The 21,858-nt window shown below is 46.6% G+C and overlaps 1 long non-coding RNA gene and 1 pseudogene across 1 annotated transcript; both read left to right on the top strand.

Moving 5' to 3' along the window:
- The first annotated feature begins 3,195 nt into the window (after positions 1 to 3,195).
- Positions 3,196 to 4,482, top strand: LOC123388106 (annotated as a pseudogene).
- A 12,387-nt stretch (positions 4,483 to 16,869) lies between these two features.
- Positions 16,870 to 21,149, top strand: LOC106006963. Its single transcript, XR_001181360.2, has 3 exons — positions 16,870 to 17,081; positions 19,182 to 19,261; positions 19,918 to 21,149. It is a non-coding gene; the product is annotated as an uncharacterized LOC106006963 (long non-coding RNA).
- Positions 21,150 to 21,858: the final 709 nt, after the last annotated feature.

Genomic DNA, 21,858 nt, shown 5'->3' with positions numbered 1-21,858 from the left:
CTTTTCTGCTAAGGTCAGGAACACGGCAGGCCTGTCCACTATCACCACTGCTATTCAACATAGTACTATAAGTCCTAGCCTCGGCAATCAGACAAAAAAAAAAGAAATTAAAGGCATCCAAATTGGCAAAGAAGAAGTCAAACTATCACTCTTTGTAGATGATATGATACCCCTTTGGGGTCTGGGAAAACCCAAAAGACTCCACTCCAAATCTGCTAGAACTTGTACAGGAATTCAGTAAAGTGTCAGGATATGAAATCAATGCACAGAAATCAGTTGCACTCTTATACACCAATAAGAGAGAAGAAAGAGAAATTAAGGAGTTGATCCTATTTACAATTGCACCGAAAACCATAAGATACCTAGGAATAAATCTAACCAAAGAGACAAAGAATCTGTACTCAGAAAACTATAAAGTACACATGAAAGAGACTGAGGAAGACACAAAGAAATGGAAAAATGTTCCATGCTCATGGATTGGAAGAATAAATATTGTGAAAATGCCCATGCCACCTAAAGCAATCTACATGTGCTTTTTTTTAACCTCCCCCCACCCGCAATCTACAGGTTTAATGCAATTCCTATCAAAATACCATCAATTTTTTTCAAAGAAATGGAACAAATAATCCTAAAATTTATATGGAACCAGAAAGAACCCGAAGAGCCAGAGGAATGCTGAAAAAGAAAACCAAAGTTGGCCGCATCACAATTCCAGACTTCAAGCTCTATTACAAAGCTATCATCATCAAGACAGTATGGTAGTGGTGCTAAAATACATAGATCAATGGAACAGAATAGAAAGCCCAGAAATGTACCCTCAACTCTATGGTCAACTAATCTTCAACAAAGCAGGAAAGAATGTCCAATGGAAAAAAGACAGTCTCTTCAACAAGTGGTGCTGGGAAAATTGGGCAGCCACATGCAGAAAGATGAAACTGGACCATTTTCTTACACCACACACAAAAATAGACTCAAAATGGATGCAAGACATCAATGTGAGAAAGGAATCCACCAAAATCCTTGAGGAGAACACAGGCAGCAACCTCTTTGACCCGAGCCACAGCAACTTCTTGCTAGACACGTCTCCAAAGGCAAGGGAAGCAAGAGCAAAAATGAACTATTGGGACTTCACCAAGATCAAAAGCTTTTGCACAGCAAAGGAAACAGTCAACAAAGCCCAAAGACAACTGACAGAATGGGAGAAGATATTTGCAAACGACATATCAGATAAAAGGCTAATAGCTAAAATCTATAAAGTACTTATCAAACTCAACACCCAAAGAACAAATAATCCAATCAAGAAATGGGCAGAAGACATGAACAGACATTTCTGCAAAGAAAGACATCCAGATGGCCAACAGACACATGGAAAAGTGCTCCACATCACTCGGCATCAGGAAAAGGCAAATCAAAACCACAGGGAGATCCCACCTCACACCAGTCAGAATGGCTAAAATCAACAAGTCAGGAAACGACAACTGGCTGCTGGCAAGGATGCAGAGAAAGGGGAACCCTCCTACACATTGGAGGGAATAAAAGTTGGTGCAACCACTCTGGAAAACAGCATGGAGGTTCCTCAAAACAGAGCTACCCTATGATCCAGCAATCGCACTACTGGGTATTTACCCTAAAGATACAAACGTAGTGATCCAAAGGGGCACGTGCACCCAAATGTTTGTAGCAGCAATGTTCACAATATCCCAACTATGGAAAAAAACTAGATGTCCATCAACAGATGAATGGATAAAGAAGATGTGGTATATATACACAATGAAATACTATGAAGCCATCAGAAGAAATTAAATCTTGCCATTTGCAATGATGTGGAGGGAACTAGAGGGTATGATGCTGAGCGAAATAAGTCAATCAGAGAAAGACAAGTATCATATGCTCTCCCTGATATGAGGAATTTGAGAGACAAAGTGGGGGGGTTGGGGGGTAGGAAAGGAAAAGATGAAACAAGATGGGATCGGGAGGGAGACAAACCATAAGAGACTCTTAATCTCGCAAAACAAACTGAGGGTTGCCAGGAGGAGGTGGGTAGGGAGAGGGGGGGTGGGGTTATGGACATTGGGGAGGGTATGTGCTATGGTGAGTGCTGTGAAGTGTGTGGGCCTGACAATTCACAGACCTGTACCCTTGGGGCAAATAATATATTATATGTTAATTTTTAAAAAATACAGTTATGGTGGGGCACCTAGGTGGCTCAGTCAGTTAGGCAGCAGATTCTCTGTTTCAGCTTAGGTCATGATCTCAGGGTCCTGGGATGGAGTCCCACATCAGGCTCCCTGCTGAGCGGGGAGCCTGGTTCTCCCTCTGCCCTTCCCCCTGTTCATGCTCTCTCTCTCTCTTGCTCTTTCTCAAATAAAGAGAGAAATTCTTTTTTAAAATGTGGTTCACAAATACGTATATGTATGTATATGGTAGAATGCTATTCAGCCTTAAAAAAGGAAGGAAATCCTGTCACATACTGAACACAGAAAAATCTTGAGGACATCATGCTAAGTGATAGAAGCCAGTCACAAAAAGACAAATAGTGCCTTATTCCACTTATACTGAGTATCTAAAGTAGTCAAATAGATAGAGACAAAAGTTAAGGGGTGGTTGCCAAGGGCTGAGGCAAACGGGAAATGGAGAGTTTTTGTTTAACGTGTACAGCGCTGGTTTTGCAAGATAAAAAGGTTCAAAAGATGTGTTGCACAACAGTGTGAATGTATTCGACACGACAGCACCGTTCCCTTAAAGATGGTTAAGGTGGTAAAGTTTATGTTATGTGCTTCTACCCCCAAAAGAAAACATTTTAAGCCATGTAAAAGAAAAACATTTTCTCGGGTGAGTCCCAGCTTTGCAAACTACTGGCCCCAAGGGACCCTGCTCGGCTTCTGGAAAGAAGAGCAGCATTCAACCCGGCTGTGAAAGACAGAGACGTCTTGACTGGGCAAAGCGGGGGGGGGGGGGGGGGGGGGTTGTAAAGGAAGGAATTCCTTGAGACGCAGCATCACTCTCGCCAAAAACATTTATCATGATGCCTACTGTGTGCTTACGTGTTCTCTCACCTAATCCACACACCAGCGACTCTATGCGGGACAGGGGGCACTACCAGGGCCATTTTACAAAGAAGAAATCAGGTGGCAGTTTAGGGGGAGCGGGCGAGGGCACCAGTCTGCCTGCCCAAGGGGAATGGTGCACCGAGAGATGACGCAGAACGTCAGAGGTGTTGACACCAGGCAGAGACATCACATGAAGCCGTGGACATGGGGAGTCATTGCAGGTCCTGGAGCGGAAGCACGCGATTCCAGCGGTGTCTTCAGCAGGTGAATCTGGAAGTAGTGTGTGGCTGTGCCTTGCACTAGGTGGAAACCCAACCAGCGCCAAACGAGTGACAAATGCCTAACAAACAGATGCGCACAGTTAGGGTGCAGGGTTGGGGGTCACGTGCCCCAGTCTCTATCTCCCCCGCCCCCAACACTCCCGGGGCCTCTCCTCTGGAATGACTCGTATCCCTGGGGCGGTGCCTCTCCAGGTACCTGCTCTGCTCTGGCAGTGCGGGACCAGATGGGACCAGGCGTGGGGGCACCTCCCATCCCTGCGTGCGCCCTCTGCTGGAGGCGCCTGGCCTGGCTCGTGTATGCCGGCCAGTCTGGGCACGGAGCCTCTCCGGCTTTCATTTTTTATTAGAATGATGGGATGTCTTTTGAAGCCTCGATGATATTAATGCCAGCCTAAGGTTTCAAAGAGGGCAGTGTTCTTTGTCTCATTGGCCTCTGGCCTCCAGACACTCCACCTCTACCTCCCCTGCGGAAAGGATTGAGTTCTCAAGCATTCTGGACTCCCTTCCCCATCTGTGCTCAGCTCTGAGCCTCAGCACCCCAGCTCATGCTCAGGGAGGCCTAGCAGGCAGAACCCTGGAGCTCCTGGTGGGTGATGCTGGAGAATTCTAGAAATCGATCTAAAATTGAACACAAGGTGTAGGGACTTGCAGATTTGATCTGTTCTTCTTCTGGACACAAGGCTCCTACCACCACCATTGTTTCTCCAGATCCTTGGTCCAGCCAAGAAGCATCCAAGCTTGATCTCTCTCTTTGTATTTATTGGAGGGGAAGGTACTGGAGCAGTGTGCAGTGTCTTGCTGCTGGCCTTGTTCAATCCAGATGTCAGGATGAGAAAAATAACCCACGACCCTGGAACACACTGGGTCCCCATGATCAATATGCTTTTCTTCTTAAGATTTCATTTATTTATTTGACACAGAGAGAGAGAGAGATCACAAGTAGGCAGAGCAGCAGTTGTGGGGGGCGGGGAGCAGGCTCCCTACTGCGCAGGGTGCCCAGTGTGGATCTCAGGACCCTGAGATCATGACCTGAGCCGAAGGCAGAGGTTTAACCCACTGAACCAGTGCCACCCAGGTGCCCCGATCAGTACAAGTTTTCCTTGGTGAATGTAGATTACAGCAAACTGCAGAAAGAAGGGCCAGACCTCTAAATGAAAGGTTTCACTCTATGGCTGCCTAGGAGGGAGGTCGTGCCAAAGTTATCTGCATAATTTCCCTCTTTATCCAGGAAAGATTTCCTCTCTCAATGCATGAAATCATGCTGGTGTATTGTGTTGGGGTTTACACTGCCAAAAAAAAAAAAAAGCTCTGAAACTTGAAAAAACAAAAATAAAATTGGACACGGATGACCGTGATGGCAATAGACTCCTGCCGCAGCAGAGAGGTAATAACGTCTACGGCGATGGGACTCTTCTAGAAGGACCTCAGCCACACGGAAGGAGCACTGTGATGGGCTCAAGCATGGGGCTGTGGGGTTTGCAAACCACCTTCAAAAGCCGACCCCTGGAACCCTGCCTACTGGGCCTTCCTGGCATCCACGCAGCTCTCTGCAGATTCCTGAGGCCATGGCTCCAAGCCCTGGCTAATATCCCCTCTGACTGCAAGAGTCCCCACTCTGCCATTCTAAGCCTATCAAGCAGTATTAAGTGAAGGAAGACAAGCACATTTGAAAACCAGACTCACCCTTGGAGGGTCGAGTGTTCATTTCCGAATTAACCCAGGCTGGATTCAGGGGTTTGGAAGTTTCTGATTTGTTTCTTCTCTTTGGGGGAATAAAACAAAACTCACAGAGATGGAAAAGGTGCCAGGAACCATGCTAAGCACTTGACACACGTTTCTCTTTCTGTCTTCACAGTAACGCTCTCGTGCCCATGAATAAAGGGAGACTGGAAAGTTCATAAAAAATCGGCCCAGTGTTTCCCAGCTGGAGGCCAGGTTTCAGGTTCGGGTCTGTCTGATGCCTAAGTACCTAGCCTTGCCTCCTGTGTAACCCCTCCACCCATGCTGCGTTTAACAGCCACACCCACCCCAATCAATCCTCCAGCAAGAACCCAGCCCCAGCCAGATTGTGTGTTGCTGCCTTTCCCACCTGCTCCGGGTTTCCGGCCAGCTGCCAGAGGACAGCTAGCGTCTGCTGGAGCCCTGGGAACATATGTGACTTGCCTATTTGCAGGTACAGGTACAGGCACAAGCCCATCTTCCAGGGCATGAAACAGACATGGGAAACGTATGTTCAGGGCGCCTGGGTGGCTCAGTCTGTGAAGTGTCGGACTCTTGGATTTCGGATCAGGACATGATCTCAGAGTCATAAGTGTCGGGCTCCACACTGGGCATGGAGCCTGCTTAAGATTCTCTCCCTCTCTCTGTTTCTCCCCTGCTTAAAAAAAAAAAAAAAAAGAAGGAAGGAAGCAAAGAAAAGAAAAAGGAAAAGCATGTTCAAAGTGTTTAATGTGCATTGGAAAATGGCACGCTCCAAACCATAGACTGTTTAGTCCATCTGGGCCCGTAAGAGGATTCTAGGGAATTTTAAAAGTGCATCCGCATTCCGCATTTCAATCCCCACATCCACCCTGTGAAAGAGACAGGCGTCAATATCCTCATCTCACAGAGAGAGCATGAGGCTCAGAGAAGCTGTGACCCGTGCAAGGTCACACAGTTACGGAAGGCATCTCCGCCCGAGCCAAGGCTATGCGAGTTTCCGGAGGAGGAAGCACAGGCTGGGCCGCAGCTCTCCAACACCTGGGCCAGTGCTGCTGGCATCGGCTGGCAGAGAGCAGCAGTCTGCGGGAAGATCTCCAGACAGCGCCATCTCGCAGAGCTCTTCCTCCCTCACACGTGCTGTTTTTCTCATTATCCTTCCTCCTTTTGCTTCTCTTCCTTGTCTCTCACCGTAAATTACATCCCTTGTCTAAGGAATAATTAATTCCGCTTAAATAAAGATACCAGCAGCCTCGTTGCTGTGCTTACATAATTACGGACCATCACTGGGAGAGCCGGCCTCTGGACACACTGGAGCTGTACCCCGCTACTTACTGAGCTTTAAACAATGTGCCAGGCAGGTGCACGCCCTAGCTCATCACCTCCTCACACGCTTCTGAGATAGGCTTCCACCTGCCCATTTTACAGATGGGGTAATGGAGGCTCAGAAAAGTCACTCATAGCTTATTCAAGGTCATACAGCGCATAAGTGATGGAGCCAGACTTGAACTTAAGCCATCCTTAAAGCTAAAGTTCATGTTCTTTAGCCCACGACTTCCGCTGAAGAGTAGCCAAGCCATAGCCACTGTCCACCTTCTCCATCTTTAGAACCTTCCCCATTAACAGCCAACAGCATGCTTCATTCAGCGAACTCAGGGGAGACCAGGCTTGGAGATAACTAATTATATTAAGAACCATGATTTCCCCTCATATATGGGCTGCTTACTGCAGGCGTGATGCTTTGCCCCATGAATGAGGTGGATACTGTTATCCCCATTTTACAGATGGGATAACTGAGGCTCAGTCACTTGCCGCAGTACAGAGCTTGCAAGCCGTGAGATGAGGTTTTGGACCCAGATCTGGCTGATGCCTTTAACTGCATTTCTTCCCTCTTAACAGCCAGGTTTACTACTCTTCCAAAGATGGCACGAATTCTCTCTGCCTCCAGAGAAGCGCAGGAGAGGCCAGTCTGGTCAGTTTGGATCAAGGGACTCAAAACACCCTGAGTTCACGTCTCCTTGGTTCTGCCTGCGGGCTGGCTGCCTTTCCCTGCAGGAGAACTGCTCCGGGCTTCCGGCCGGCTGCCAGAGGACAGCTAGTGTCTGCTGGAGCCCCGGGAACATATGTGACTTGCCTATTTGCAGGTACAGAGCAGACTGAAGCTCGGAATATTTAAAAACGGTTCCTTTTCTTTCAGCAAGACACGTATGCACTGTTCACTTTCCAAAGAGAGGGAGAAGAGCGGTGTGCTGTGATCCGCACTGGGGGGTCGGGGAACCTGCCATGAGGGTCGCTAAAGCAGAAGAGCTGGCTAGACGTGACAGAGCGAGAGAACCAATAAGGACCCTTTTGGTTACCAAGTGACCGAAAACCCAACCCCAACTGGTTTAAGCCAAGTGGATTTAGTGGTTTATAGGGCAAAAGCCCCCCGTGTCAGTGGAGTTCCCCCGAGCCTATCAGAGGACCAAAGACTTCTCAGCTCTGCTCTCCTCAATGTTGGCCTCACTTTCTGGTCATGGAAAGATGGTGGTCACAGCGCTTACCCTCTCAGGAAAAGGGAAAGGCTGGTCCCACAAAGCTAAGAGAATTTCACTGGCTCTAGCTGGCCTGACTCAGCTCAGCACGGACGCAGGGAAACATACTGTGTTGGTTGGCTGGGCCTGGGTATATAGATCACCTTTCGGTGAGGTCAACACCCACCCAGACTTAACTTAGCGCGGAGGAGGGGTGGCGCCCTCCAAGCAGCATTGGGGAAAATCACAAGAAGCAGGAGGGAGGGGTGTGTGGGGGGGGGTGCTGTTGGATGTCACAGAGAATGGGAGCCACAAAGAGGATTGCTGGGAGGAAGGAAGGGAAGGACGAAGACAAGAAAGAAAAGCAAGTCTCCTTGGGGTGAGCAAACTCACAATCAGATCCACAATTTTGTGGTTACAGAGATATGCCAAATAGCTTCCAGACAGATTATGCTCCAAAAAATCATTTGTAAATCAGTTTCGAACTCAGCACATTTTTACCCATGTGGGGAGAGGGGAGGGGGCATATTTTATTGTCAACTCCCCCAACTTGCCTAACACTGTAAAATGCAGCCCATAATATAGTGGAAATGCTTGGCTATTTGCAATGAAAAATAGAAAGCAAAGCTTACAACAGTGAGTGATAAATAAAAAAGATTTTGGATCTGAAACCTTGTCATTATTTGCTGCGAGTGCTGATGCCTGAGAAAAAGGACACTAATTAATGAGCACGAGCTAGCAGATGGAGACTCCTGTAAGGATCTGAAGGGGGCTTCTCCACCTTCCAAGGACTCAGGAGGTTGGCAGCAGGGCTCCCTGTTAGGCTGAATTTCCCCTCACATGTTACGGTTTTCCTTTTTCTTGACGTAGGTACATCAAGGAGAACATTCATCTGACATCTTTTTTAACAGGGATGTCTGGAAGATGCGGGTCTTTGCGATTGCACCATGATTTAGGCCATTCGGGGCCCACGAGTGGAATCCAAAAGAGATGGTCCCATTACCTGTCCGGGTGGTGGTTCTGCAGCGCCGGGGCTAGAGGTGGTAAGGCGGGGGCAGGAGGTGCTGGGAAGGAGGAGACCTGGCTACGGGGGAGGCTGGACCTGCAGAAGAATGACCTGGGCTTGTGGGAGGAAATAAACAAGAGAGGTGCTAATCTCAGCCCCAGGGGCATTCAAATTCATGTGTCGCTAGCCCTCAGGCTTTCCCCTCTCTGACCATCTAGAAGTATGGGGACAGCTCCCCAGCTGAGCCTACACAGAGCACCATCCCACACCTGCCCATTGGCCCCGGAGGGTGATTCTCTGCTGCTTCTGTTTCCCGAGAACAAGATTCCCTCTCCTTTCCCATGTGCTCTCTTCACAGTGGCAACCGTGTCACAGAATTTCTTTGCCTAAAACCCCATCCTTTGCAACCCTCCAAAAACCTTTCAAGTTTGTCCGGGACCGACAGTAGCATTTCTTATAGCCTTCCGTGTGTGCCTTAGAGCCCTTAATCTTGGGTCAAATAAGTTTAAGAAACTTTTTATGGCATATACACATAATGACAAAGTAAAGGCTCTGAGGAATCTTTCAGTAGAGGACCTGTTTTGATTTTTTCTCCATCAATCCTTTGCCCATTCTGGCACAGACAACCTCTTATGCATTGTCATTTAACAGACACACTTTGGAAATCATTGTCTTTTTTTTTAAAGATTTTATTTATTTATTTGACAGAGAGAGAGATCACAAGTAGGCAGAGAGGCAGGCAGAGGGGGTGGGGGAAGCAGGCTCCCCGCCCAGCAGAGAGCCCGATGTGGGGCTTGATCCCAGGACCCTGAGATCATGACCTGAGCCGAAGGCAGAGGCTTAACCCAACTGAGTCACCCAGGCGCCCCTGGAAATCATTTTCTTAAAAGATAAAGCCCAGAAACCCTAACAAGGCATGGTGAGCAACGGACAGGACACCTGGACGCTCCCTGAAGATCAGCACAGTGATGGCCATTCAGCCACCGGGAGCCCTTGGGTGAGTTTTCTAACTTCTCTGTTTCTCTTTCCCTATCTGCCACACAGCGCATCTTCTCCAACACTTAGCTCAGTTTAATGAGCACATACTACATGCCGGGCACATTCTGAGCAGTGTCTGTGATAGAACTAGTTTGGTCCTCACAATAACCCAATGAGGTAAGGTTTTTATCTCTACTTAGCAGATGATGAAACTGAGGCACTAAATGAACTTGTTGAAGGTGATCCAGCCAGCTGGAAGTGATGGTATCTACCTAACAGGGTTTCGAGAGCTGAAGGAGATAAATCACAGAGCATGGGATAGTGTAGCTGCTTAGTAAATAGGGCTTTTTATTTTCATTTATCTTAAGAGCAGTAGAAGTCCAATAAAAGGGTTTAAGTTGGGCACCTGCCTGGCTCAGTCAGTTAAGCGTCTGCCCTCAGCTCTGGTCATGATCCCAGGGTCCTGGGATCGAGTCCCACATTGCGCTCCCTGCTCATCGGGGCGTCTGCTTCTTCTTCCTTCTGCCCCTCTCCCCCAACTTGAGCTCCTGCTCTCTCTCTCTCTCTCTCTCTCTTTCTCTCTCTCACAAAAATAAATAAATAAAAGGGTTTAAGTTATTAAGAGAATATTTTTTGAAGAATAGGACAGAGGGGTCCAGAGTGGACCCAGAGCGGCCAGAGGCTGTCACAGGGGAAGGACATACTGGCAGCTGGACCAGGCCCATGGGAGAGGAAGTGCCTGAGAAGACTTTCCATGGTGAAATCAACCACCTCAGTGATTAATGGGCATCAGGGGTGAAAGAGAAGGAATGGCAGGTTTCTGGTTGACCCTGGATGGATGGTGGTACCATTGACAGGAGCCCAGTGTGGGGACAGGTTTATTATGAAGACCAGAAGGGGATAAGGAGCTCTGTTTTGAACAAGTGACATATAGAGACCATGTGAGCGGAGATGGCCCGCAGCCACAAGACCCACAAGTTCATATCCAAGAACCACTTCACACTGATGAGAGGTCAGGCCTCTGGAGAATGATAAACCAGCCCTCAATGGCCAGCTAGTGAGCCTTTTACTGTGCCTGACCTCCTGTTGAGCACCTCGCTGGCTCTTCGCTGAACCCTCCTCCCACCACCACCCCTGGAGCTCTGTTCTTTTTTTTTTTTTTAAAGATTTTATTCATTCATTGAGAGAGAAAGAGAGAGTGCGTGCTCGAGCCAGTGGGCAAGAAAGAGAGCATAAGGGCAGAGGGAGAGGGGGAAACAGGCTCCCTGCTGAGCAGAGAGCCTGATGGGGCTTGATCCCAGGACCCCAGGATCATGACCTGAGTGGAAGCCAGATGCTTCACCAGCTGAGCCATCCAGGTGCCCCTGGAGCTCTGTTCTTATCCTCAATGCACGAAAGTAAAAAAAGAGTTCAGGAAGGTTCACTTTCCTGGCATCAAGTAAGTGGTTGGTAGAGCTGGGAACCCAAGTTGTCCGGATCCAGAGGGATGAGCAGTCTGCAGTCGCACAGTGGACACACAGGGTCCACACATTGTCAGCAACACTAGGGAGCCAGACAGTGGAGCAGAAGGTCTCTGTGCCCAAGAGTTTTTCCACTCTGCTCCAAGAGTTTTAAGTAGGGAGCCCAACACATGGCTCCTTCAAGACACCAAAATCAAGACCTGAGCTTAGAACAAAAGTTGGATGCTTAACCGACTCAGCCACCCCGGGGCCCCCTGCTCCGTTAGCTTTAAAATCCCTTTGTTTTCATCTGACCTGCCCACCTCATCTCCTGGTTTCCTCCCAGCTCTGGGAAGGCCTAATGCCAACCTTTCCCCATGCTCTAGTGCTCAGGTGCCAGCAAAGGTCTCAGCTTTGTCTGAGCCTGGCCACCCTACTGGATCTCCTTCCGCCCACACTGCGTCCTGCCGCAGAAAGGGCCCGAGGGCCCTGTCGGGGCGGGACAGGGCCACGCACTCCACAGGAGGGCAGCGCTGGCAAAATCTCCAGCTAGGAGCATTTGAGCAGGGACCTTCTCGGGCTTTGGGTTCCCCCAAGAGGGAGCCAGTCCTGGGGCCCAGAAGGGAAGTTGGAATCTGAACCCTCCGTGCTGGCTTCCACTTTGGATTTATTTAAATGACTGTGAGCACGAACATTTTCTTGTCGTTTTGTTTTCTGGTTATTTTCTCCTGAGTGACCTGACTTACGGTATCTTTTGATCATTTATCTGTTGGGATTTTACAGTTAAAAAGAAATCATTGGGGCGCCTGGGTGGCTCAGTGGGTTGGGCCGCTGCCTTCGGCTCGGGTCGTGATCCCGGGGTCCTGGGATCGAGTCCCACATCGGGCTCTTTGCCTGCTTCTTCCTCTCTCTCTTTCAGCCTGCCTCTCTGCCTACTTGTGATCTCTGTCTGTCAAATAAATAAATAAAATCTTAAAAAAAAAAAAAAAGAAATCATTTATACCTGCTGTTTATATAATTTTTAAAGACAGCTTTAAAAATACTTAAAAATGTCTAAAACTCTGCCTTTTTGTTTTTGTCACCACTTTACCTTTTAAAATGGTGTAAGTGAACATGGGCATATTCTTGATGTAAAAAATGTAAAATCATACAATTCAAATAAAGCCTTAAACCCACTGAGCCACTGCCTTCGGCTCAGGTCATGATCTCAGGGTCCTGGGATCAAGTCCCACATGGGGGGGGGGGTCTCTGCTCAGCAGGGAGCCTGCTTCCCTCTCTCTCTCTCTGCCTACCTCTCTGCCTACTTGTGATCTCTCTCGTCAAATAAATAAATAAAATATTTTTAAAGAATAGTTTAAAAGATTTTATTTATTTGACAGTGAGAGAGTGAGAGAGAGAGAGAGAGAAGGATACAAGCAGAGGGAGCAGGCAAAGGGAGAAACAGGCTCCCCTCTGAGCAGGGAGCCCAATGCTGGACTTGATCCCAGGACCCTGGGATCATGACCTGAGTGGAGGTCAGATGCTCAACTGACTGAGCCACTCAGGCGCCCCTTGAGCTATCTATTTTAATCTATTAAAATAACTGCACATCGGGGCACGTGGTTGGCTCAGTGGGTTAAAGCCTCTGCCTTCAACTCAGGTCATGATCCCAGGGTCCTGGGATCAAGCCCCATATCGGGCTCTCTGCTCGGCGGGGAGCCTGCTTCCCCACCCCCCTCTCTGCCTGCCTCTCTGCCTACTTGTGATCTGTCTGTCAAATAAATAAATAAAATCTTTAAAAAATAAAATAAAATAACTGCACATCATTTAAATAAAAACAACACAAAAAGATAAGAAAAATAGGGGCATCTGGGTGGCTCAGTCTGTTAAGCAACCAACCCTTTGATTTTGGCTCAGGTCATGATCTCAGGGTCTTAAGATGGAACCCTGAGCTGGGCTCTGCACTGGATATAGAGGCTGTTTACAAGCCTCTCTCTCCCTTAGTTCCTCCCTTCCCCCCAGCATCGGCACACTCTCTCTCTCCTTTCTTTCCTAAAATGAACGACTAATTAATTAAAATAAGATGAATAAAAAATAAAATAACTGTATATCTTTGCCCTAATATGACACAATTTTAAATATTATAATTTTCTAGTATTTCAAATATTATAATTTTGTAGTATGTTTTATATATCGATCAGTTCCCTCCCTCCTTCCTCTTATTTTACAAAATTTTCTTTGAAATTGTTTATATTGCTAAATGAGTTATATATATATATATATATATATATATTTTTTTTTTTTTTTTTTTTTGCCAAAGTCTGAAAAAGAGTCACATTTGGGTTTGCACTAAGCCATTAAATTCATTTCACCTTTCTACCTACACATTATTTAACCTTTACCCCAGGCATAGGATGGGTCTCTCCTTATTCAAGTCTTCTGTTGGGGGGGGGGGAGGCAGTTTTCTTCTTTGAGAAAATGCTATATTTCGGTTTAGTTTCTAGAACATGGGGTTACTCATGCCCCATAACTTTCAAAGACGTCCATCCCCCCCCCCCCCCGTAAAACCCTCTGGACTGACAACTTTGTTCTCGATCTCTCCCTTAAATTCTTCCTCAATTCACTTATTCATTAAACCAGTATTTATTTCTAGAGTCCGCTGTGTGCCAGGTCTGTGCAGTAGGTATACAACAGCAAGCCAAGCGGTTTTCTTAGAATGATCTCAAAATAAAACATTTAATTAAAAAAACACAATTATGTCAAAACAAAAAGTTTAATTAAAAAAAAAAAAAACTAAAACCAAATTCTCTCTTCTCAGGAAGCTCCTATTCCAGGGGGGAGAGAAGAAGGGAAACAAGGAAGCAATTAGACATATGTCATATCAGATGGTGTGAAGCGCTCCGGGGAAAATGGAAACACAGTGGGGTGGGAGTGCGGGGCTTTGGAAAGTTGGTTGGGGAAGTCTCTCTGTCCAGGGTGCTTTTGAGCAGAAACCGAAGGAGGCACTTTAGATTTTCTCCTTTTGATTCTGTCACACAGGGAAATTTTTCTATCTTCTTTTTCCCAGAAAATTGCCTTTTTCATGGGAGTTTTCAAAATTTGTCAGCCATGTCCCGTACTCTCTTTTTAGATTTTTATTTTTAAAGTCTCTCTGCTTCTGTTATTCCCACCATTTCGGCTTGTGTTTGTTTCTGCTTTCTTTTCTTCACTACGTTTGCCCATTATATTATCTAGACCTCGTTTTTGCAAAAAGAACCGACTCAAAGGCACATGCATTAATTGGACTGTTTTCCATTGTCCTAATTTATTCTTTTCTGCTTTTTGCCTGATCTCTTCTTTCCTTATTATTATTTTTTTTAAGATTTTATTTATCTTTTGAGAGGGGGAGAATATACACGCACAAGCAGGCGGGGAGGGGCAGGGGGAGAAGGAGAAGCAGGCTTCCCTCTGAGCAGGGAGCTCCATGCAGGACTCGATCCCAGGATCCCAGGATCATGACTTGAGCAAAAGCAGAGGCTTAACGCACGGAGCCACGCAGGCATCCTTCCTTCCTTATCTTTATCTTATCCGGGGTTTTGTTTTCTGATATTTCTAAATTTATGTAGTGAATATTTTATTTGTTTAACTTCTTCTGATTTTAATAGTAAAATCATCTTAAAAGCTAAACAAATTTTGGGGGCAACTGAGTGGCTCAGTCGGTTGAGGGTCTACTCTTGATTTCGGTTCAGCTCATGATCTCAGGGTTGTGAGATGGAGTACCTCATTGGGCTCTGTGCTCGTGAGGCAGAGTCTGCTTGTCTCTCTCTCTCTGCTCCTCCCTCCACAAATCCCCTCAAATAAATAAATAAATAAATAAATAAATAAAGCTAAATAAATTTTTGAGTAGAGGGGCACCTGGATTGCTCAGTGGGTTAAGCCTCTGCCATCGGCTCAGGTCGTGATCTCAGGGTCTTGGGATCGAGTCCCGCATGGGGCTCTCTGCTCAGCAGAAAGCCTGCTTCCCCCTCTCTGCCTGCCTCTCTGCCTACTTGTGATCTCTCTCTCTGTGTTAAATAAGAAAATAAAATCTTTTTTTTAATTTTTTTTTAAGATTTTATTTATTTATTCAACAGGTAGAGATCACAAGTAGACAGAGAGGCAGGCAGAGAGAGAGAGGAGGAAGCAGGCTCCCCGCTGAGCAGAGAGCCCAATGTGGGGCTCGATCCCAGGACCCTGGGATCACGACCTGAGCCGAAGGCAGAGGCTTTAACCCACTGAGCCACCCAGGCACCCCAGTAAATAAAATCCTTAAAAAAAAATTTTTTTTTTTTAGTAGAACTTCTCACATACACCATTGATTTTCATAGATCTGGTTCATCTTTGGGTTATTTTCCAAATTAACTCTTTATCCTTTTCTCTTTTATCTAAAAGCAATTCTGGAGAATTTTGAAGAACCTATTGCCATTCATTTCTAGTTTCAGCATATTGTGAATGAGGGATGTGATCCATACGAGGCCTGTATTTCAAATTTACTGAGATTTTTCTTTACGGTCGAAAATTCCACTTTTAAAATTATTCTGTGGATCCTGGCAAATAGGTTGAGTCTAACTTACAGCCCCAGCCAACAGGCAAAATATCTTCAGGAGCCGGGGGTGGAAAGCGCAAAATGTGAGCAGGAAGTAAGCTTCAAAGGGGAAGTGATTTTGATAGCAAAAGGACAAAGAACTGGCTTTTTTCTACAGGAACAACCGAAGGCCAGGCTCTGTGCAAGGCCCTTGGCGTGTTATTGTCTCATTCAGCAGTGGGATAGGACAAGACTTCGGACTGGGAAACTGCCGCATAAGGAACTTCCTAAAGTCTATTCCCCTGTTCAAAGCGTGTCCCCCGCTTGTTTCCCTGAGCTGATTCCCACTTTTCTTTCAAGACTCATCTTAAACGTCACCACTTCTAAGTAAGTCTACCCAAAGATAAGAGCTGGGTCTGCCTCTTCTGTTCTTCATGTAAGTCATCACTAGTCCTACCTGTGTCACCCTTTGTTGCCTGGGAGACCCCTGAGGGTGGCGGGCACTTTGTGGGTTCTCAGTAAATGTTTGTTGATGAAGCAAAGATTAAAGGCAAAAGCAGGAGACCAAAAAGAGAACTCATGTCTGAAGATTTGACACAGCAAAGCCGTCACGCTATGGTCCCTACCCCTCCCCAGTCCCTGCGGAGCAGGTGATGCCTGGGGGTTTATAGGTAATCATACTGACATTAAAAGCTTGTCCCATTTGCAGAGTGCTTTGCTGTCTACACAGCATTCTCTTGCAGGCATAGTTATCTCTTCTGATCTCCAGGAACTTAGGTTGTCCTAAGCCCATTTTCTAGGCAGTGAAGCATTCCGAGACTGGGTCTGGCCAAGGTCACACAGCTCGCAAGCTGCCACAGCCAAGAGTTCCTCGACTCCATTTGTGGCCACGTTCAAACTTGAACTCTGGTCCCTCCTGACATTAAAGCCGACACACGCATACACACAAACACCCAGACACACACGCACACCTCCCCGCCTTGGTCAGGAGTATCAGTTCCTCCCGTCCTGCTCATCGTCAGGGCCTCACAATCGTGTCTTTCTTTTCCAGACAACGTGTTCAATTGATGCCTTAAAGGAAATGTGTGAGCGTGACCCCCGATGTTATATGCTGATTCTTTCATCCATTCTTATGGACAGTACACATTGGCTGAGCCAATGTTAACGAAGAGAGCGCCAAGCACTCGGCAGGCCTTGGACACTGTGACCCAGGTGTAGAACGAGGAGGACAACTTGGAAGGTCCTTCAGGGCAGCCCTGCCCACAGTCCAACCGCCACGTCCAGGCCTGCCTCCTCCTCCCCCAGCCTAGCAGTTTCCACCCCACGCCCTCTTTATCTCCCTTCATAAAAAGCCCCATTCTCCTTTTGCACAATACACTTTCACAACAGATAGTCTATTCAACCCAGAGCCCAAATCATCAGCAACCAAAACGCTGGTTCCTCTTTCCTCCTAGGTCCTCAAACATTTCCAAGGGAGGAGGCAGAATTACATTCTGCAGAATTCACTTGCTGTTTGCTTGACTGTTTTCTCCTACGGAGTAGAAGCTTCTTGAAGGCCTGGACTGGGTCTTTTCGCCATTGACTTATGGAGGGGGTAAGAAGCCTAGATCTTGCTCTGTAAATATCGGTCACTGTTTAAAATAGTATCATCAACATAGAAAGTTGTCAAATACTCTAAGAGTCAAAGATGGAAATAAAAATCACCTATAATTCCCACAAACAGAAATAACTTTTTTTTTTTTAAAGATTTTATTTATTTGCCAGAGAGAGAGAGAAAGAGAGGGCACAAGCCGGGGAGCAGCAGGCAGAGGTAGAGGAAGGTATTGGTACTGGGCTCTGCTGAGCAAGGAGCCCAATGTGGGACTCTATCCCAGGACGTTGGGATCACGACCTGAGCCAAAGGCAGACACTTAACCCACTGAGCCGCTCAGGTGTCTCCAGGAATAACTCTTTTAAACTTGTATTTCCTTCCTAGTATTTTATATGTGTTTTGGGGGATAAATAAATGTTATTTATTTACACATATTTATAATTATATTAAACTTATAATAACATTTATAATATTTAAATTTATATTGAATTTATATGTGTAAAACATATAAATATGTGTTTCGGGGATAAATATGTATGCATACATAAATTTGTACTAAAATAGAATTCTGACACAGATCCAATTTTGTATCTTGCTTCCGATGTTACAAACATTTCCCAGGTCATTAAATATTCTTCAAAAACATGGTTTTTAGAGGTGGCTCACCACTAGTCTTGGTTTCTGCTCAGGTCATGATCTCAGAGTCAAGGGATGGAGCCCGACATTGGGCTCCATGCTTAGTGGGGAATCTGCTTGAGATTTTTTCCATCTCCCCCAACCCATGCTTTCTAAATTAATTAATTAATTAGTTAATCAATTAAATCTTTTTTTTAAAAAACATGGTTTTTAGTAGCTATATAGTATTACATCAAATGTGCATGCCCTAACTTCTTTAAAAATTTCCTCATTGTTGAATACTTGGATTATTTCCATCTCCTTTTTTTTGTTTCTAACTTTTGCCAGCATGAGCAACGCTTTAATAAACATCCTTCACATGCATTTTTGTTCACCTTGCTGTCTTTCTCTCAGACTTCTAGAACTGAAGTTACTGAATCAGAGTAACTTTTAAACTCTTGATCTCTAATATCAATCAATTTTCCAGGCTTCGTACTAATTAGCCTTCCCATAGCAATACCTGTCATCACTGTGGCTTTTATGTGTTTATTTGTTTTTAACTGTTTGGTGATCCTGGCAGTTTCCTGTTTATGGTCAGTGGCCGTGTTTCTTTGGGCATATTTTTATTCTTATATTTATGCAAATAAGGCCAGTTAAGTTACACGAGGGGAATGAACGCATGCAAACATGCACCCTGGGTCACAAGAAGGGGGTGGGAGCGCTGGATTATCTGATGTACCTGTCATTACTCTGTAAAAAAGAGTACTACTGGAAAAAGAATGTGCAGATGTTAGACGTTCACCCCATCTAACCACGCAGACTATCGCTTTTCTTTGGGTTTGCTCTGGAAACCCTGGTTATTCCCAAATTGTGTTGCTATACTTCCGAGGATTTTGAGTCATTGCCCACCTTCTGTGGGACCCCCGTCCCCGCCCTAGTTCTCAGTGATTCTCTGCCATTTCTGGGTCTCCTGCCACTTAACCTGTCCTTCGGGGCCCCAGACATACCTTTGCTTTCCACGGCTCTTTTAGTTCAACCCTGGGGTCTGACACCAGATTCCAGTAAGAGGTTAGATACTAAAAATCCAGTATTAAATACTGCAAAGTGACCAGTCATACTTTTTCAAAGGTCAGTTTTAAAAGGTTTAGTTCTGTCAATGAAAGAAACAGATTTTAGGGGTGCCTGGGGGGCTCAGCTGGTTAAGTATCTGCCTTCGGTCCAGGTCATGATCTCGGGGTTCTGGGATTGAGCCCCACATCAGGATCCCTGCTCCGCGGGGAGCCTGCTTCCTCTTCTCCTCCCTGCTCATGCTCTCTCTTAAATAAGTAAATAACATCTTAAAAAAAAAAAAACAAACCCACAAACAAACAGATTTTAATCTGTTTGTTTAACCTGCTAATCTCCAAGCCGTTACTCTGGTGAACACATCCATTGAAACACTGGAAGAGCTGTGTTTCATCCCTTTTCTCAGTTTACAACATTCCTCAGATTTTCAGGGATGTTGATTACCAACAAACGTTCTGGAAGGCCTGTGGCATGCACACGTCCTCCCTCAGGAGACCACGAGGGTGAGTACACCTCATAATAACAAACCTTCCTTCCCATTTTGGCTCTTAGGCGGGGAACCATGGCAGGCCCTGGAGATGCCACCATTGGCTGCTTCTGCCTCACGACAGCTGATTTCTCCCTCCCTAGTGTGAATCTGGAGGCTTCTTTCCTGGGCTGGGGCAGGTCAGGGGATTTGGCTCAATAGCACTGGTGTCTAACTGTGCATCTAGGCCCTTGCTGGGAGCTCCTGACATTCACGGAGGCATTACAATTTACGAAATGCAGCATCATGAAGCCCCTGTCATAAAAGACTGCTTTTACTCCTCCCAATTCCCCCCAGAAGGGGACACTCCTGAAGTGTAAAAGGTGTCAGAGAAGGATGTGGGTCACCTGTCCTGGGGTGACCTCCTGGTCACGGGACCGGGGAGGTACATGGAGGGAACAGTTGCTCTAAAGAATAGGTGAAAACAGGGGTGCCTGGGTGGCTTAGTGGGTTGAGCCTCTGCCTTTGGCTCAGGTTGTGATCTCGGGGTCCTGGGATGGAGTCCCGAGTTGGGCTCTCTTCTCAGCAGGGAGCCTATTTCTCCCTCTCTCTCTCTGCCTGTCTCTCTGCCTACTTGTGATCTCTCTCTCTCTCTGTCAAATAAATAAATAAATAAATCTTTTTATAAAAAAGGAATAGGAGAAAACGGACGTCCCGGAAAAGAATTCTCAAATGGGAACTCTGGCTTCCAAGTCCGGTTCAGCCACACCACAGCTGTGGCCTTGGAAGTTTGCTTTAACATCTCGGCATGTCAGTGTCCTCCTATGTGAAATGACGACCAGAAGCCGACATCCACCTGGCACTCGGGAGCCTGCACAAGTATGTTCATTGGAGCGGGTCCATGAAAGTGAAAAACTGGAAACATCCCACAGTGCAACAATTCGTTTAAACAAATGAAGACACATGCACACCATGGAACGGTATCATCCGTGGGTGATGACGTGGATGTTCATACACAGGAAGGATATTTGTGGCCCATTACCAAGTAGAGAAGTTGTTGTAGTTCAGTAGGCATAGCGCTATGTCATTTTTGTTAATTTTGGAAAAATAAGATATTTACACGTATCATCATTCATCTGTTTAACAAGATTTACTCTGCACAGTTTCACTGGGATGTGCATTTACATGCGGGTATATGGGTATAAATGGTCCAAGGATCTCCACCAAGATACAATGTCTCTACAGGGGGTTCTTTTTCTGTTGGGCTTAGCTGGTTTTCAAATTCTTTCACAATGAACTTGTGTCATAAAGAAATAATAGAGATATAAAATGTTTACAATGCAGAAGCTGAAACACCAGGGTCTGCCTCCAACCAGGGGCATTTTGGTGGGGCCAAGTTCATCTGCTGGTTGCTTGGGGAATGAGGAACCCAAGCAAAGGCCTGAGAGGTTTTAAGGGAATTCATTTGGGCTCTGGAGGAGTCAATAATCTCTTTTTCTCCCTCTCTCCCCCTTGTTGTGAATGTCTGTGTCTACTTCTCTCCGCTGAGCAAACACACCCAGGTGTCTGCTCCTAGGGGCCCTCCTGGATTTTAGGATTCCTATTTGTTCTTCGGGCAGGCCATACAACTCCACTGATCAGGCAAGGCCTCTGGAACTCCGGTCTCTACATTCCAGTCATGTTCAGGAGATGATACCCTGGGCATCCAGATCAGACATTGGTGTTGCCCCAATCCCAGTCACCCACCGGGACAGGGGCCATCTTCGAAGGAATGCTTCTCCCCCAGGGAGCATATCACATTTCTGACACCGTGAGTCATTCTGGTTTCAACCCAGAATGTAATGTCACTTCCAGGTTGTATGGGCACCTCCCCTCCCTGTCAGTCATTCCCTGATTTATAATAATGAATAAAAGTTACCATATATCGGCATTTCTGTCCCAGATCCTGTGCTGGGCATGGGCTCGGGCAAGGCTCACAATAACTCTGTGAGGGGCTTTCATCCTCATTTTACAGATGAGAAAACTTGGGTCAACTTGCCCAGGGATATGAAGCAAGTAAGCCTGGGCCCTTCCAGGCCCAGTACAGGAGTGACCAAACTGAGTCTATCATTTCACTGAGGCTGCTGTTACCCAAGTTCTTGAAGCTAGCAAGTGGAAGAAGTTAAAATGTGCTGTATCTCGCACAGATAGGGGCCCCCCTCCCCGACTTACGCCCTAACACACTCCCCACTGGCCCCTCCCTGACTTGTGTGCCTGCCGGCCCTCACTCCCCACTCCCCCGTTCTACTCCACACTACAGCAAATACTTGTGGCAATTCCAAGAATCTGTAAGAATGTTCTCTTTTGCCCTGGGGCCTTTGGACAGGCCGTACCTTCCCACGCATTTGCCTGGCACAGGCCTACTCATTGAGATGCCACCTCCTCCAGAAAGCCATCCCTGATCAGCCCGAGTACCCTTAGGGGCTTCCTTGGTTCATCCTGGCATGTATCACACAGCATCACGGTTGCCTGTCCTCTCGCCACTTTCCCTCCCCTGCAGGGCTGTGAAGCCTAAGGGAGGGCCACTCGTGCCGATGGCAAGGTCCTCAGCAACCAGCACGGTGGTGGGCACAGAGGAGGGAGCCAGTAAGCATT

This window comes from Mustela putorius, unplaced genomic scaffold, assembly GCF_011764305.1.
Source record: "Mustela putorius furo isolate JIRA1106 unplaced genomic scaffold, ASM1176430v1.1 tig00003875_pilon_pilon_pilon, whole genome shotgun sequence".
Taxonomy (NCBI): Eukaryota; Metazoa; Chordata; class Mammalia; order Carnivora; family Mustelidae; genus Mustela; species Mustela putorius.
This window is presented reverse-complemented; position numbering and strand designations above follow the sequence as displayed.